A 16924-nucleotide genomic window follows, 5' to 3' on the forward strand; every position below is an offset into this window, starting at 1 on the left:
TTTATTTATATGAGAATTTCCCCACCTATCTAATGAGTACAGGTCACTCAAGGTGGCTTGCAACAAATCGGATTACATATCCACAAGAAAACTTCAGTTTTGTTTTAATACACATTTAAACACACACACAAAAAGGATAGAGGCAGGTTGCATAGATAAAACAATCTATCCAGATGAAATGTCAGCTGCTCAGTAAGACAAAATTGAATTGTTGGGTAGCTGTTGCAGGATCTCATGGGCATATGATCCCATCCAACTGATGTTTTCAAAGATTCATCAAAGATGTCCGCATAGAGAGTGTGCTGGAGTAATCCAGTCTTACTGTAATGAATACATGTGCTTCGATAACCAGATCTCATCTCCTCAGTAATGGGTGTAGTTAGTGCACCACCTTAAGCTGGGCAAATTGGTTCCAAGCCATCACTGCCACCGGTGCATACAAGTGCAAGGCTGAATTCCATAACACCCACAAAGGATGAACCTGGTTCTTCAAACTGAGTGCAACCCAATACAAAACAGGTTTGTGGGTTTGTTTGTTAATATACTTCACTTCATTCCTTGCCTCCATCTAACCTATGCTTCCTAAGCTCTGTATAGAAAATGTGAATCCTTAAGAACCAACCTCCTGGCCTGAAGACAAGTGCTTCTGGCAGGTGCTCCCTGTGCCACTGGGCAGGTGTGGGAGGTACAAAACTAAAGTGAATCAAAGGGAAGGTCATGACAGGGGTCCTGGTTCAAATTCTGAAGCCTCCTGACCACCAGCTCAAGGCTCAGAACCAGGGACATGGTTCTTTGTTCCATCTATCAAAATCCAAAATGGTGCCCTTGTTTCTGGTTCTCCAGTATTTTGCTCAGCTAGTCAAAACGTGAGCATCTGTTATAAGCCTGCTCTAATGGAGAGCACTGAAGCTAAAGGCCTTTATTTCCACCAATTAGCCAAAATTACCCAGATCAGTAATGAATAGCACAAAGTAATTCTTCTTTCTTTGAGCTTTAATGACCAACAAGTGATTACAGAACCTTTGTTAAACATCACTCTTCTTTCAGCTTTCATTTATCCAAGCTATGAGTTCAGGACCTAGCTTTTTTGCAGTCTAAGTCTAAGAATGTTTATATAAGTCCAATTTGTTAAACATGTGTTTAGGGCTTCAGCTTTAATTGGTCATGGGAGAGTTGACTGCATAACATTTAACGTCATGGTACAGTACTTGAGAGTGACAAAATTCCTCTGAGTCATTCCAACCCAGAAATGAGACTATCGGCCACTCCTTGGCTTACTTACCACGATGCTGTGAAATTACCCACTTTGGGCAGCACGTTCCAGAGGAGGCAACCATTCTGCCACTTCCATTTCCATTGTTATGGGTTCTGTAGGATGGTTTTACATGTACACAGCTTACAATCCACAGTAGGATGGTGTTGGCAACTTTTACTTCATGTGCAAAAATATAGAAGCTGCAGAGTTACAGAAAGTGCAACCTACAATTTACTAAAACAAATTGTTTTTAAAGTAGTATGTGCTAACTACCTAGTATCAGACCCAAATCAGTTACACAAGCCCCATCTACCACCCCCATTTAGGGCTGCAATCTTATGCACACTTACTCAGGAACAACTCCAGCTAAATGCAGTGGGTCTTGCTTCCATGTGAACATGCTACACAGGATACAGCAGCTTGTCAGAATGCTACTGCCAATAAAACATCACTCCTGCTAACTCTAATATTGTGCCAAAGATCCTTGGAACTCTTTGGAACACTCACTTTATGAAGAAGAAGAAGAGTTTGGATTTGATATCCTTCTTTATCACTACCCTAAGGAGTCTCAAAGTGGCTAACATTCTCCTTTCCCTTCTTCCCCCACAACAAAAACTCTGTGAGGTGAGTGAGGCTGAGAGACTTCAAAGAAGTGTGACTAGCCCAAGGTCACCCAGCAGCTGCATGTGGAGGAGCAGGGAAGCAAACCTGGTTCTCCAGAAGTGACTCATGGGCACCATAGCTGTCAACTTTTCCCTTTTCTTGTGAGGAATCATATTTGGAATAAGGGAATTTCCCTTAAAAAAAGAGAGATGTTGACAGCTATGATGGGCACAAAGATTACAAACAGGGCACATGCTTAGTTTGCTCAGCTTACGTACCATGCCTGATAAATGCAAATAATATTGTAAATAATTTGCTTCTCTAGTACAGAGTATCAAAGTAGGCTACCCTCTTTTTCTGTTTGGGCTTATATGTGCATATGTATAACAGAGATGGGGGGGGGGTATTTCAGAGTACAAAATCTTATCAAATTCATGACCAGAAAAAGATGTCGCAAACTAACAAAACAAGATCGATTCTTCTTTCATTGTATACGTTTGTTCCCATAGGGCTGACAGAGGGTTAAGTGCCTGTTTCTCCTGCAGGCTTCCTGTATGGTAAGTCATCAAACATGCTTGACAACAGCCAGAGAAATTGCTGCTCAGAGTTTGAGGCAGCTGCCAGTTATAAATACTAGGTTCCAACAGCTCCATCCCTTGTAAATGACCAGATTGGAAAAGTCACAAGCAGCGTAGTAATTGTATGGATGTATTGTATACAAACTGACATTTTATTTCGCAATTGGAATTAGGATTGGACATGTGACTTTGACTTTCAGATCTGGTTTGGCGCTTCATAAATGAATGGCCACCATTGAGAGGATAAAAGCATTAAGAAATATGGTATAATTCTTATCAGAATTAATATAAATGGTTATAGGATTTGATGTTGCTATGGCCCTATCCAGGTTGTGCCCCCAGTGACAGCCTGGCCTACGAGAAGCAAATAGATGCTTTTCCTGAGGCAAGGAATAGTTCAGAAGAAATATCTCGCCCTCTGAAATAAATCCAAACAATTATGTTGTGCATAAGATGAAGAATCAGGAAGGAACGACTCGACCCAGGACCCTGCAGGCCACAATTGCTTCCCTGCGTCACTCTGTTTATTGGGTTTTCTTTTAATCACACAAGCTTGGAGTTGCTATACAATTGTGATTGGGGTTTGAAGGCTTGTGGAATTGGAAAATATTGTTCAGTTTATAAATAGAAGCCATACCTTTGTTTCAGCGACCAGTGCCTTTTTCAAAGTAACCAGAACTGTCTGAAATTAACAGGCTTTTCATAACTCATTTTGGAGGCTGTCTCTCATCTGGCTCTTTGCCCCAATTTTAGGAACACTGCCTCCAATCACCAGGCCATGGAGCTGACAAGTACTGTGGCGACATGTGTTATTTCCCTCACTACTTCCTGATATGGAGCCATGGTCCTCATTTAGTGTCAAGCTGCACGTTTCCCCCCCCCCCCCTATGAGGCCTCAAACTAATTGGAGTATATACAGTTCAATCTGTGGAGCAGTCAGGCCCAGATACAATTAGATTGCTCAAAACAAAGCTGCAGATCTGAACAGCACAGAGAGAGGAAGAGAGAGCATAGATTAATTCAAGCTTATTTCCAAAGAAGGTTGGGTAAAGTTTTTCTGTGGCTGATTTCACAAGAGGCAGGGTGGTCATGTGTCCTACTTCACAGAGGACAGTCCTTTATTTGAAAGGCTGTCAGAGGCAGAGGACAATCTTCTGTTTGAAGCAGTCCTCTATTTGAAGGCCTGTCCAGGTCCAATCTGGTTTTAAGATAAAGAACCAAAAGAAGGAGAAACAGCAGAGTTGCCAATTAATATCCGGAACCTGGACAGCAGATGCTGACACCTTCCTATACTTAAAGTATCGTTACCATGGCTAAATTTCAATCCATATTCCTTTTTATGCAAATCTGCCCCTCTTTGAGCTTTTTTTTGACCATGTACTTCTTCCTTTATAGTGACGCATAAGTGGTTATGGTATAAGGAAGTGGGTTTGGTCCTCTTTTTTTTTTACAGGAAACATCCCTTACATCTGCCCATATTGTCAAACATTATTAAATAGAACTCAGCAGAAACAAGCTTCATAGAGGCATGAGAAACTGCCTCATGCTAAGTCAGATCACTGGTACAGCTAGCTCAGGATTGCCCACACTGACTGGCAGCTGTCCAGGGTTTTAAGCAGGAGCTTTTTCTAGCCCCAGCAGGAGACACCAGGGATTGAACCTATGACCTTCTGCATGCAAAGCATGTGCTTTACCAACTGAGCTATGGCCCTTCCCTATAGCCCAACAGCGAAAGATGTAAGGCAAAGGGGCTTTTGAAAAGCGTTCCGCTTAGAGGAGTACTAGGTGCAGAAAAAGGTGGTTTCTTGGTTCTGCATGGATTTACACTGTCCACTTTCCCATAGTAGTAAAGTCCAAGGGATGTTGTTGTACATAGGGCATTTCCACATAACAAGATAATACTGGAGGGGGTATGCCGGAGAAGGATGCAGCCTTTCTCAACCTGTGGGTCCCCAGATGCTGTTGAACTACAACTCCCATCACTCCTAGCTAGTAAGGCCAGAGCTCAGGGAAGACATAAATCAAAAGAATAATTGATAGTTTCCCCAATCATCTGACCTCCCCCCACCCCCCCAAAAATGGAGAAAATTATACCAGCCTAGGAGCTGAGTAATTCAATCCTGTTTATTTTGAAACTTTTTTTCTTTAAAGGATGGACGAGCACAAGAATTTCTGCGGTGCCAGTGGGAGCCCTGCAGAGTACTGAATAAGGCAGGAGAACCACATTCTGTTCCACTACCACACTCAGGCCTTAGGATTGCAGAACTGGTGCCTTTGAAACATTGCACACTGTGGGCATCTCTCAGTTGTGATGAGCCTGTACTGCTGACAGTGCAGGGATCTCCATCTATAACAGCTACTGATATCACTTAATCCATTTATTTAGTCCCCACAGTCTTCTTCCAACATAACTGAATTTGCTCCATAATTTTAAAATAAAAGGGCTCAGTTTAACACTAAATCCTAAGGCCATTCTTATGGACTAGTTGGAAAGGCAAGGAAAGAGACTGCTGGTGTTCCTCTTTTTCTGCTAGTAAGGAAGGGGACAGCAGGACGCAAAACTGCAATTTTATTTCTGTTTTGACTTTTTGCCACCTCACATTTCAGTGCCCATTTATATTACATTTTAATTTTTGATAGAAGACTGTGCTGGAGGGCTGTTACAGATCAGTTTGTTCAGGTAGAATGTATTTATATTAGCTACTTCAAAAGATATTGGCAAAGAAGTGACACCCCATTCCTCTGAACAGGAACTTGCATCAACTAAGAACCACGTCACGTGCTGCCTATTATTAGCAGGAGCTGGCACAAGTCCTGCTAGGCAGCAGTGTTTTATCCCCCATGTGCCCCTGCACACACACACACACACACACACACATACACACACACAAACTGACACGGGGTGGTGGTGGTTCAGGAGAACTCTCAGAACAGTGCATGGGGGGCGCAGAGAGGGAAGATTGTTCCTTCTGGCAAGCAGAAATGCCTGCACTCACATTATTATTATTATTATTATTATTATTATTATTTCCCCAGCCACTCTGGGCGGCTTCCAACAAAATATTAAAATACAATAGTCTTTTAAATATGAAAAGCTTCCCTTCAGATGTCTTCTAAAAGTCTGGTAGTTGTTTTTCTCTTTGACATCTGATGGGAGGGCATTCCACAGGGTGGGCGCCACTACCGAGAAGGCCCTCTGCCTGGTTCCCTGTAACTTGGCTTCTTGCAGCAAGGGAACCGCCAGAAGGCCCTCGGCACTGGACCTCAGTGTCTGGGCAGAATGATGGGGGTGGAGATGCTCCTTCAGGTATACTGGACCGAGGCTGTTTAGGGCTTTAAAGGTCAGCACCAATACTTTGAATTGTGCTCAGAAACGTACTGGGAGCCAGTGTAGGTCTTTCAAGACTGGTGTTATGTGGTCTTGGCGGCTCGTAATAGTGCAACAATGAATTCCTCCCTATATTATATGAATCAACTTCCCTCAAGGATAAAACAACCTAAAACACACAAGTAATATATACAGATCCAACACTACTAAAAGATAAGCATCCAAAATTAAGATCCAAAGAACATTTTTGCCAGGCATCTAAAACCAGATAGCAATGGTGCTAGGTGTGCCTCCCTGGGGAGAGCATTCCATAAAAGAGGAACCACCACTGAGAAGGCCTGTTCTTGTGTTATCTCCCTCTGCACCTCCCTCGGAGGGAGCACATGGAGATGGGCCTCAGATGAAGTCCAATTTCTCGCACCAGACTATTTCCCCCAAACCACACCCACCTACCTATCAGCTGCCATCACTCATGACATCAGCTGATGGGGCAGAATTAATAATAATGCAAGGTTGTCTGTGTTGACAGTTCTGTGAATCTTGTGAATAATATTCTGTAGGCAAAGGCTGCAATCTCAAGCACACTCACCAAGCAGCAGCTTCAATTCAATGGGACAGGACTTACTTCTGATTAATAGTGGGCCTGGTCTGTTCAGAACTCAGATACGATTTCAGACTTTGGCCGTCTTTAGTGCACATGACACAATTTTCCACCATACAACATATTTGTACAACCTACAGTTCAGCTTTATGGCCTAGTCCTGGCAGCAGGTTCCGGTTTTCACAAGTATCCTTGAAAAAATATTGCAGCAGCTGAAACCCATAGACCTGGTCAGTGCACGCATTGCACAACCCTTCGACAGTTCTGCAGAAACTGTTGTGGCCACTACAAATGTTGACACAGACAGAGGAGGGTGGGGCCACAGAGGAGTCATTGGAAATTGACACCGAGTGGTTTGGTGAAGGGAAGCAGGGACTGCATTCCATTAAGAAATCCATGGTTGTTAAGAAAACTCTGACATTCAAATATCCTTCTCAGATGTTTAACCTCTTATTATTTTTAGATAATATATTGTTAGATGAGCATGAATGCATGTGTAATATCTGTTTCCAAGTCAAGTGTTTTGTTTGCACAGTCATATCCTTGAATTAGGAGTTCTCTGTTAGTTTAGAGCAGGGGTGTTCTATGAAGACTTACAACACCTTCTAGAAATGACACCAAAGAAGGATGTTCTTCCCATTATAGGGGATTGGAATGCTAAAGTAGGGAGTCAAGAGATAAAAGGAACAACTGGCAAATTTGGCCTTGGAGTTCAAAACGAAGCAGGGCAAAGGCTAATAGAGTTCTGTCAAGAGAACAAGCTGGTCATCACAAACACTCTTTTCCAACAACACAAGAGACAACTCTACACTTGCACATCACCAGATGGGCAGCATCGAAATCAGATTGATTATATTCTCTGCAGCCAAAGATGGGGAATCTCTATACAGTCAGCAAAAACAAGACCTGGAGCTGACTGTGTCTCAGATCATCAGATTCTTATAGCAAAATTCAAGCTTAAACTGAAGAAAGTAGGAAAAACCACTGGGCCAGTAAGATACAATCTAAATCAAATCCCTTATGAATACACAGTGGAAGTGAGGAACAGGTTTAAGGATTTAGATTTGGTGGACAGAGTGCCTGAAGAACTATGGATGGAGGCTCACAACATTATACAGGAGGCAGCAACGAAAATCATCCCACTGAAAAGGAAATGCAAGAAAGCAAAGTGGCTGTCCAACGAGGCCTTACAAATAGCGGGGAATAGAAGGCAAGCAAAATGTAAGGGAGGATAGTGAAAGATACATGAGTTTGACCAAGCTGCAGGAGGTAGTGGAAGACAGGAGTGCCTGGCGTGCTCTGGTCCACGGGGTCACAAAGAGTCGGACAGGACTAAACAACAACAGTCAACCTTTTTATACCTACCAACCACTAATGCATCTTTCTTTAGGGTAAGATTTCCTTACCGCCCACCAGTGCTTGATGGAAGGAGGATTCAGCTTGTGCTGTAGAACCCCCTACCGCCCACCTAGAATCCTGAAATGCCCACTAGTGGGCCGTAGGAACCAGGTTGACAACCCCTGGCTTAGACTCTCCTCCTAATTTAAAATAGGCCAAGCCCTATTCATCAAAGATAACAATTTCTTTAGATCATGAGCTGAGAAATACACAGAGACATGGATTTTGAATTAATAATATGGCATCATGATATTAGCCAGATTTAATGAAATAGATTAGCAATGCTGTGGTTAGGTTTATTGAGACATTAAAACCTTTTATTAAAATCAAAGAAAATGGCAGAGCTCAGACTGTGGTTCGTACATTTAAATATTACTTAATTTTTCATCAGTGGACCCTTGATAAAAGATGGCTTGGTTTTGTTTTCTTTTTTAAAATTAAACAATTGCATGAATAAGAATCTACACCATACATTTTAAGCATACTCAGCACACATTTAAAGCACGTGACTTGATCCAAAGAATCCAGAGAGCTGTAGTTTGTCAAAGAAAGAGAAAGAGCAGACGAACCATCATAACAGTTTAGAGATTGGGCAAGAAACAGCAGAAGAAGCAAGAAAGTTGTGTCGCTTTACTTTATAATGACAAGATCATGTGATAGCTGTGGTATGACTTCCTTTCTTGCAACACAGTGCTTAAAAGCTCTTCCTCTCCTTAACCATTCGACTTCTGCTCCCTCCAACTCCTAGCTCTCGGTGTGTAGAAATAAAGGCAGTTTTGGGGCCAGCGGGCTGGTGACACAAATAAATTTCCCTTTAAAAAGGCAGGCAGAGGAGCTGTAAGTTAAAAAACAACAATTACAGAAGCAGGGCTGCTGATCTGGAGATACGTGGGAGCAGTTGCTTATAGGGATGATAGGCGGTTAAGTTCCACATATGCTCAGTGTGTGTGTGTGTGTGTGTGTGTGAATAAACTCAAACATTGCAGACACACCCCAGTGCTTCTCTCTTTCCAAAGGAAAGCGGTCTGAGGTACATACTACCCCTCTTGGAGATGTGCAGCACACATTGCAATGATATTGATTAGACTCCTGGTTTTTTGAAGGCTGAGGTCTGGAGAAAGTGGATTAATCCTGTTGGTATGGATAGGGCTGCTGATGTGTCGATTGACCTGGACTTGCATAAAGGGTTAGGTTAGAGATGGTTAATTAGAAGCCTTGGGCTGGTTCACATGTCATTCACTACACAACCTCTTTGTTGAATTGTGCCCCTCATCTTTTACAGCATTTCACCCTTGGTTTGGGGGTACTGGACACATATCAAACTTGCCCTTAAGACTGACACTATTAGGAAGATTGACACTATTATACTTCATGTTCTGTAGTTACTGATTCAGACTGGTAGCATTCTTTCCCGTTTGATACCCTAAAAGTAAAACTTCGGGGTTAAGAGAGAATCAATGTTAATTGAGAAAAACCTGTGCCATGACTTCGGAAACATTAAGATACACTGTCCTGTCTGATCTCCAGTCAGAAGGTCCAGAGGATGTCCAGCTAACTGTCACTGGTAATAAATCCACATAGTAAGAAACTTTCTATGTGGTCTTCTTTTTAAAGGGGAGAAAACTATAGCCCAAATGAAAAGTGAGTGTTTGTAAGAATCCTCCACTTGTGATCAAGCATGTAGATGATTGACTTTGATTGATAATGGGCAAGAGAGTCACATGCTTGGGCAAGAGAGGTTTTCTTCCTTTGCCAACCAATGATCCACCCACAACTTGGACCTAGTTGCGTGTTGAGTTCCACAGTGCCACCCCCCAAATAATTACACACTTCACACATCAATTTTGTTTAAGGTTTTTGGCATAATTTTGGCCACAACTTTATTCAAATACAAAAAATGTGAGTGGTTGCTTAGGCATTGGTGACTATCTGTCCTTGCCCCCACAGGACAGAGCTGGCACTTCCGGACTCCACCGGAAGCCAGAGTGGGAAACAAGTATTGGGTGAGAAATGAGGCTGGGAATCAATCCAACACTTCTCACCCTCATGTTCCGGTGGGGCTTGCACGGCCCAAGCCCGGCTCCACGGACAGGACGAAAGAATGGCAAGCCCCTGGATTCCTTTAACGGAATTCCCTTTCCGCATCATTTGGAGGGGTAGGCACTTACCCCTCCAAGCACCAATTAACCAATGCCTAACCGCCAACCTTACAAGTTGTGACGATTTGCTACGCAGTAGGCAAAAACCAAATGGCACCAGCCAATCAGCCAGATGGCAAAATTCCTACCGTGCCCCCGCACCAAGGCGAACGACACCATGACAGGCATAGCAAGGTCAAGCGATCAGCTTAAATAAAAAACCCCCCTATTAAAGGGAGGGAGGGCGGGTGATCCGATGCAAAACGGCCAAGAGGATGTCCCTACGTCTGGCCCTTCTATTTATAACTTCTGACTCCTCCTCCAAATTGGTAACAATCATATTTCCCCAGCAACCCGATTAACCCTAAAGGCCAGGGTTGCAGATTAATTTGCCTAGTCATGGCTGGGCGGCCTGTTCCCCAACCGCAACACGTGCTCTCTGTTAGGGAGAACACGCTTTGCGTGTTGAGTTCCACAGTGCCACCCCCCAAATAATTACACACTTCACACATCAATTTTGTTTAAGGTTTTTGGCATAATTTTGGCCACAACTTTATTCAAATACAAAAAATGTGAGTGGTTGCTTAGGCATTGGTGACTATCTGTCCTTGCCCCCACAGGACAGAGCTGGCACTTCCGGACTCCACCGGAAGCCAGAGTGGGAAACAAGTATTGGGTGAGAAATGAGGCTGGGAATCAATCCAACACTTCTCACCCTCATGTTCCGGTGGGGCTTGCACGGCCCAAGCCCGGCTCCACGGACAGGACGAAAGAATGGCAAGCCCCTGGATTCCTTTAACGGAATTCCCTTTCCACATCATTTGGAGGGGTAGGCACTTACCCCTCCAAGCACCAATTAACCAATGCCTAACCGCCATGGAGCCTCCAGCTCACCGCCAAACCACTCACAGCCCCAACCAAGACCTCAGCTTGGCAGCCACCGCACCTAACCAAGCCTCATTCCCTGAAGCAGAAAGGTGCACGCCATCATCTCGGAAAAAGGATGGCATCTTAAAAAGAATCGCAGGGTGAGAAATCACATCTCCACCCAGCTCAGCAATCCGGTGTGTCACAGCAGAATTGATGCGCTTTCTGGCCCTTTCTGTGGCGACTGGGCAATGACTGCCCCTCCAGACGCATCGTTGCAAAAGCTGAGACCAAAATATCATTGCTGTAGGCACCATTGCCCGCAATGTCCCCAAGTCCGTCCAAATTGCAGCACGCAGTGAAGAACGGCCCATAGCCACCAGGTCGTTCTCTCCCAGCTGTATTAAACCAAGACCTCAGCTTGGCCACCACCGCACCAATCCAAGCCTCATTCCCTGAAGCAGAAAGGTGCACGCCATCAGCTCGGAAAAAGGATGGCCTCTCAAAAAGAATCTCGGGGTGGGAAATCACATCTCCACCCAGCTCAAAAATCTTTTTTGAAACTGCAGAATTGATGAGTTTTCTGGCCCTTTCAGTGGCAGCTGGGCAACGACTGCCCCTCCAAATGCGTCGTTGCAAAAGCTTTGACCAGAAAATTTTTTGCTGTTGGCACCATTGCCCGCAGCGTCTCCAGGTCACCCAAAATCGCAGCACGTAGCGAAAAACAGTCCATGGCCACACAGGTCATTCTCACCCAGCTGCACCCCAACAGCAGTGGGCGGCCCTTCCAGCAGCACCTGCCTCCGAATCAGCAGCAGGAATTCTGGCCGGCGCATTCCCCGTCTAGACAGCCAAGGCAACTGCACATGGAGGAAGGCCGAGACCCGGTCCCAATCCGGACTGCCGTGCACTGATGCCAGCCCAATGCATGATGCTGTGCCCCACCATCCAGATGCGGACAGCTGCTAAACCTAAGATAAAACAAACAAAAATTGTAAGACACCAATAATGTTAACGAACATAACCTTTGAATGCATTCGATTTCCAACGACCTGTATTTTATTTCCACCGCCTTATTAACATGCTTTCCGGCCTTCTTGGTGGTAGTTTGTCTAGGCATTGGTTCCCGACTAGCTGCACCTGACCTCAGCAGGGCAGCACTGACGACTGGGCCCCACCATATCGTCAGTACCAGCAAACATTGTGGGGGAGCAATGAATCCCAAGGCAATCGCATCCCGCCAGGTGTCGTTCCCCATAGGGGACAGATGCACCCCATCTGCCCTAAAGAGGGCAACAGCCTTGAAGAAAATTAGCAGGGTGCAATATTACAGAACCACCTAAAGCAAGGACCTATTTTATTTTATTTGTTATTTTATTAACTTTATTTATTTTCTTTATTTTATTCTATTATCCACCGCCTTATTAACATGCTTTCTGGCCTGCTCGGTGGTAGTTTGTCTAGGCATTGGGTCCCAACTAACTGCACCTGACCTCAGCAGGGCAGCACTGACGACTGGGCCCCACCATATTGTCAGTTCCAGTAAACAGCATGGGGGAGCAATGAACCAGGATCAGACTCAAGCTCACCCCAAATGCTCACAGGGACTCTTGCATGGCCCTACCCCTCAAAAGGGGTCGACAAAAGCATGGCGAATCCTTGGATTCCCTTAATGGAACATCTTTGCGCATTGGAGGGGACAGGTGCTCCAACCCCCCCTCCAGACCACCTTGAACCAATGCCTTAAATTATTTTGAGTCCAGGGAGAGCTGCCATCAACTCAATCCAAGCCCTCTTGCATGCAGGAATGCAAACTTATGCTGGAGGAAGACCGCAAACATTCTCGCCCAGCTGTACCACCAGCACTGCGGGAGGACCTGCACAGGTCACACTCGACCGCACCAAAGGAAGGACCTCCTCCCAAAGCATTCCCCATCTGGACATCCTGTATATGTTCACATGGGCAGGAAGACTGAGATGGCGCCCCAGTCCAAACTCGTCAACATGCTTGCCAGCCTAGTGTACAATGCTGTGGCCCAAATGTGCACAGCTGCTCCTATGAAAAAAGGAAATAACAGACAAGCATCAGCACAGACATCATTGTGACACTTCCTGATATAACCCTTGTCAGCGTCAGACTTCCAATGACCCGTATTCACAATCCTGTCTACTGCCAGGCCCCCAGTGTGCAGCCTTTGCAGCAGCACCTAATCGTAAGGAATGAGGAGTGTTCAGCGGTAAGCAAGCCGCAGGCTGTAATAACTGGTGCACGACGTAAGCACATTGGTGCCTGGCTAACGGGAACCCATTTTAATGCACTAGGAGCGGGCAAGCCCCCAGGGAATAAAAAGCCAAATATTCTGTTATCCGGGCAAGGGCCCTCCTCACCTGTGGCGGGAAGCCTGATTGTGGCACTCCTGTCCACTAAGTCTGTTTTAGAGTTACCAACTCTAATGACAAGCTCCAAAGGATAAGGAAAAGTCCAGAAGCAATAAGCCTCCAGACTCTCAGCCCCGTGCTGGCTCCAACAACCATTTTCCCAACCCTCAGTGCGAAAATGCAATGGACTGCTGAAAGGAGTCTCACCTTGATCTTTAACCAGCAGACAAGTTTTAACTTGTTGCAGATACTGCATAGGTAAAAATTGACTGACTTCCCGCCCACTGTCCTATGAGGTTGGAGCCTATTCCAACCTTCCAAGGCCCTGCGCACTGCAAACTTTATACAAGGGTCTCTGAAAAATAAAGCTTCAATGTAACAGACATTGCAGCGGACTGAATTCGGATAGTTATAACCGCATGCCCAATCTGCAGCAGGTGGACCAAATACTGCAGGATCTGCTCAGAGGATGGGGGCCAATTCTTCTGAATGGCCGAGAACTGCCAGCTTAAGGCTAAGAAATCCATCCAGGCCTTCCCATAAGAGGTAAAAGCAGAAGGGGAAATGGAAACTGCCGCTCTCTGTAATTACTAATTGTTGTCAAAATGCCACAGGTGGTCTGGAAAAGTCTGGCAATAGCTGAGTCTGGAGCCCAGGATCTGAAGCGCTTCATCTGAAAATCGGATAGTGTTTCAGTGTAATTTGGAGCGTAGAAAGCACAATATTAAACCTTAAGTGGCGCAGCTTGAAAGCATGAGCGGAGGGGCGGAGACTGTGCTAGAGTGTGAGGACTGTTTAGCCAAGACCTCACCACTACCTGGTTATCAGACCAAAAGCAGATCCGATGGTCACTGAACTCCTCGGGCCACATGTGAACTGCTACTACAATGGGGAAAACTCAAGAAAAGTTATGTCACATGATTGCCTCACCACACCTGGCTTGAGGCCATAGCTTTGCACACCAGCAGCCCTTGAAATAAAAACCAAAGGGCAAAGATCCAGCAGCACCAGCATGAACCTGAAAATCCCTGTGCGGGTTCAAGGTATCCTGCCATGGCGAACTACTATTGCATACATTCAGGAATTGCTACCATCGCCTGATATCTGCCTTCACCACGCTTGGTAGGCATACACAAAGGTAAGGGGACCTCTGTCAGCATCGCCCTTGAGCCAGTGCCACCAACTGGACTCATCCACTTCAGCCCCAACTGGGCTAGGCGAGCTGGGTGGGTAGCACTTCCAGAGACCACCTTCTGCACAGGAACAGGTCAAAGTGCTGTGGACTCACAGCTTAGAGTTGTGAGCACCGGATTCACTCCAACAAGACAGTCGCCGCACAGCAGAACATATAAACAACTCGGAGAGCAGCTCTGTAGAATATCTTCTTTATTCTATCTACAACTATACAAACTATATACAGAGCTTAATAGGTCTAAGCATAAATAAATGCTGCACTGCACTGAGTGTCTGCAGCTGCCCTTAGCAGCAACCTTATCTCTACACATGATCTCTAACACTCAGTCTCTCTCTCTCTCTCTGACACTGACTGACTGACTGATTTTGGTGCTGGAGCAGAATAAGTAGAGACCAGAACATGCCTCCTCCTCTCTGGAAAATCAGCAGACTCCTCAGGCGATTCTTGGATATGGGAGGGGTGAAATCTAGGCAGCCTGGCCTAGTGGGAAGATTAGTTAAGTGACCCAGCAAGATCGGATCTGGTGAAGCATCACTTGCTACAGAGGAAGTATTACAAAATAACTTCCTTCAAGGCAGACAGCTTCTCCATAGGCAAGTGGTATGTTTTAGCAACGATATCCAACTGGATCCCTAAATAAAATGGGAATATGGGCAAAAGGTATTGAGCTATTGCTTGCCAACTTCCAGCCCCCGCTTGGGCAGGGGGCATCTTGTGCTGCCATCATGATATGTAAATTTACAGGGCCGACGCTGGCCAGAACCCCTAAAGAAGTCCCAACCAAGCTGCCGCCGAGCCAGCTTCCTTTTCAGACACACACTCTGTGCAATGCAAAAAACACACTCCGTGCAGTGCACACTCTCCATGCAATGCAACTACACACTCCGTGCAATGCAAAAAACACGCTCTGTGCAGTGCAACTACACACTCCGTGCAATGCACACACAAACCCTCCGTGCAATGCAACTACACACTCCGTTCAATGCAACTACACACTCCGTGCAATGCAAAACACACTCCGTGCACTGCACACACCCTCCATTCAATGCAACTACATACTCCGTGCAATGCACACACACTCCGTGCAATGCAAAAAAAACACACTCTGTGCAATGCAACAACACACTCCCTGCAATGCAACTACACACTCCGTGCAATGCACACACACCCTCCATGCAATGCACACGCTCGGTGCAATGCAACTGCAAATCTCCTAGCAATGCAATGCAATTGCAGCCCGTGCTCTGCAACGCAAACTGCAATGCGGGCACGCAAGGTGCTTTCTCCCAGTTGCATATTGCAAACGTGGCGCCCGTTACATCCCTTGCAGTGAGGTAACCACCAAAAGGACCTAAGTGTCCAGGTAGAGCAATGGGGGAGCATGCAGCTGTCCCATACAGGGACCAATCCTGCAACCTAGGCATTACCGGCACTATCCGCTGACCCAGTGAAACCAATGCTTCATGGACCACATGGGGACACTATTCAGGCCGGAAACACTTCCAGGCCATCGAATTCTAGGGCAAAGCCCTAGGATCACCTGCTAGGCCAGGCATAAATGTTTCCAGTGAAATAGCAGAGTTGATGTAGCCCCCAGCTTGTCCAGGTACCCCTGCTTGCCCTTTTTGAGGGAAGCACCCCTTCAAGAAACCCAAAGTTCTTTTATCACAAATGGGCCGCTTAAGGAAAATAAACTTGTTCAGAAACAGCATAGTTCAAGAGCATATACAGAGTGCTCATAGTCCTTGGAGGCACAGAGAGCCATAAAGCCAACCTTCGGGGATACTATAAACGAAAGTGATACCAGCTAAGCTGGGAACAGCCCTGACTAGCCCCACAATTTCAACAAGAGAAATGGGGGAAACCTTTTTGCGAAAGAAAGCCCCTAACGGGGGGCTCTCTCCCTATTGGGAAAGGCAAGCCACAGATACAGGGAGAATCTTCCCACAGGGCAGGGTAAGGGGTGGGGTGGGAAATCGAACAGGAAAAGGGGGGAATTAAATTATTTAAGGGACTAGAGAGGATTAAAAAGAAAGGGGGAAATAAAGGGGGGAATTAAATTATTTAAGGGACTAGAGAGGATTAAAAGAAAGGGGAAATAAAAAATAAAGAAATGTAACCAGACAATGAGAAGATTGTCCAAGTGCTCCATGTGATCCGATGCAAAACGGCCAAGAGGATGTCCCTACGTCTGGCCCTTCTATTTATAACTTCTGACTCCTCCTCCAAATTGGTAACAATCATATTTCCCCAGCAACCCGATTAACCCTAAAGGCCAGGGTTGCAGATTAATTTGCCTAGTCATGGCTGGGCGGCCTGTTCCCCAACCGCAACACGTGCTCTCTGTTAGGGAGAACACGCTTTAACAAAGCCCTGTCTCCTACAGGCTTTCAGTTGCTAACACTATCAATTTAAAAACAAGCTATTATTCATCGCCTGCCTAGTGAGTCTTTTGTTTCACTTCACTCTTGTGTGTTGCTTCTGGCTCCTCCAGGACTGTTAGCTATTGCATTTTTGCTGCCAGTGCCATTATAACTACCTCTTTGGCTGCACAGCTTCTGTTTATTTCCAGTGCTGCTAGA

This window comes from Podarcis vaucheri (assembly GCF_965113315.1).
Source record: "Podarcis vaucheri genome assembly, chromosome: 3".
Lineage (NCBI taxonomy): Eukaryota > Metazoa > Chordata > Lepidosauria > Squamata > Lacertidae > Podarcis > Podarcis vaucheri.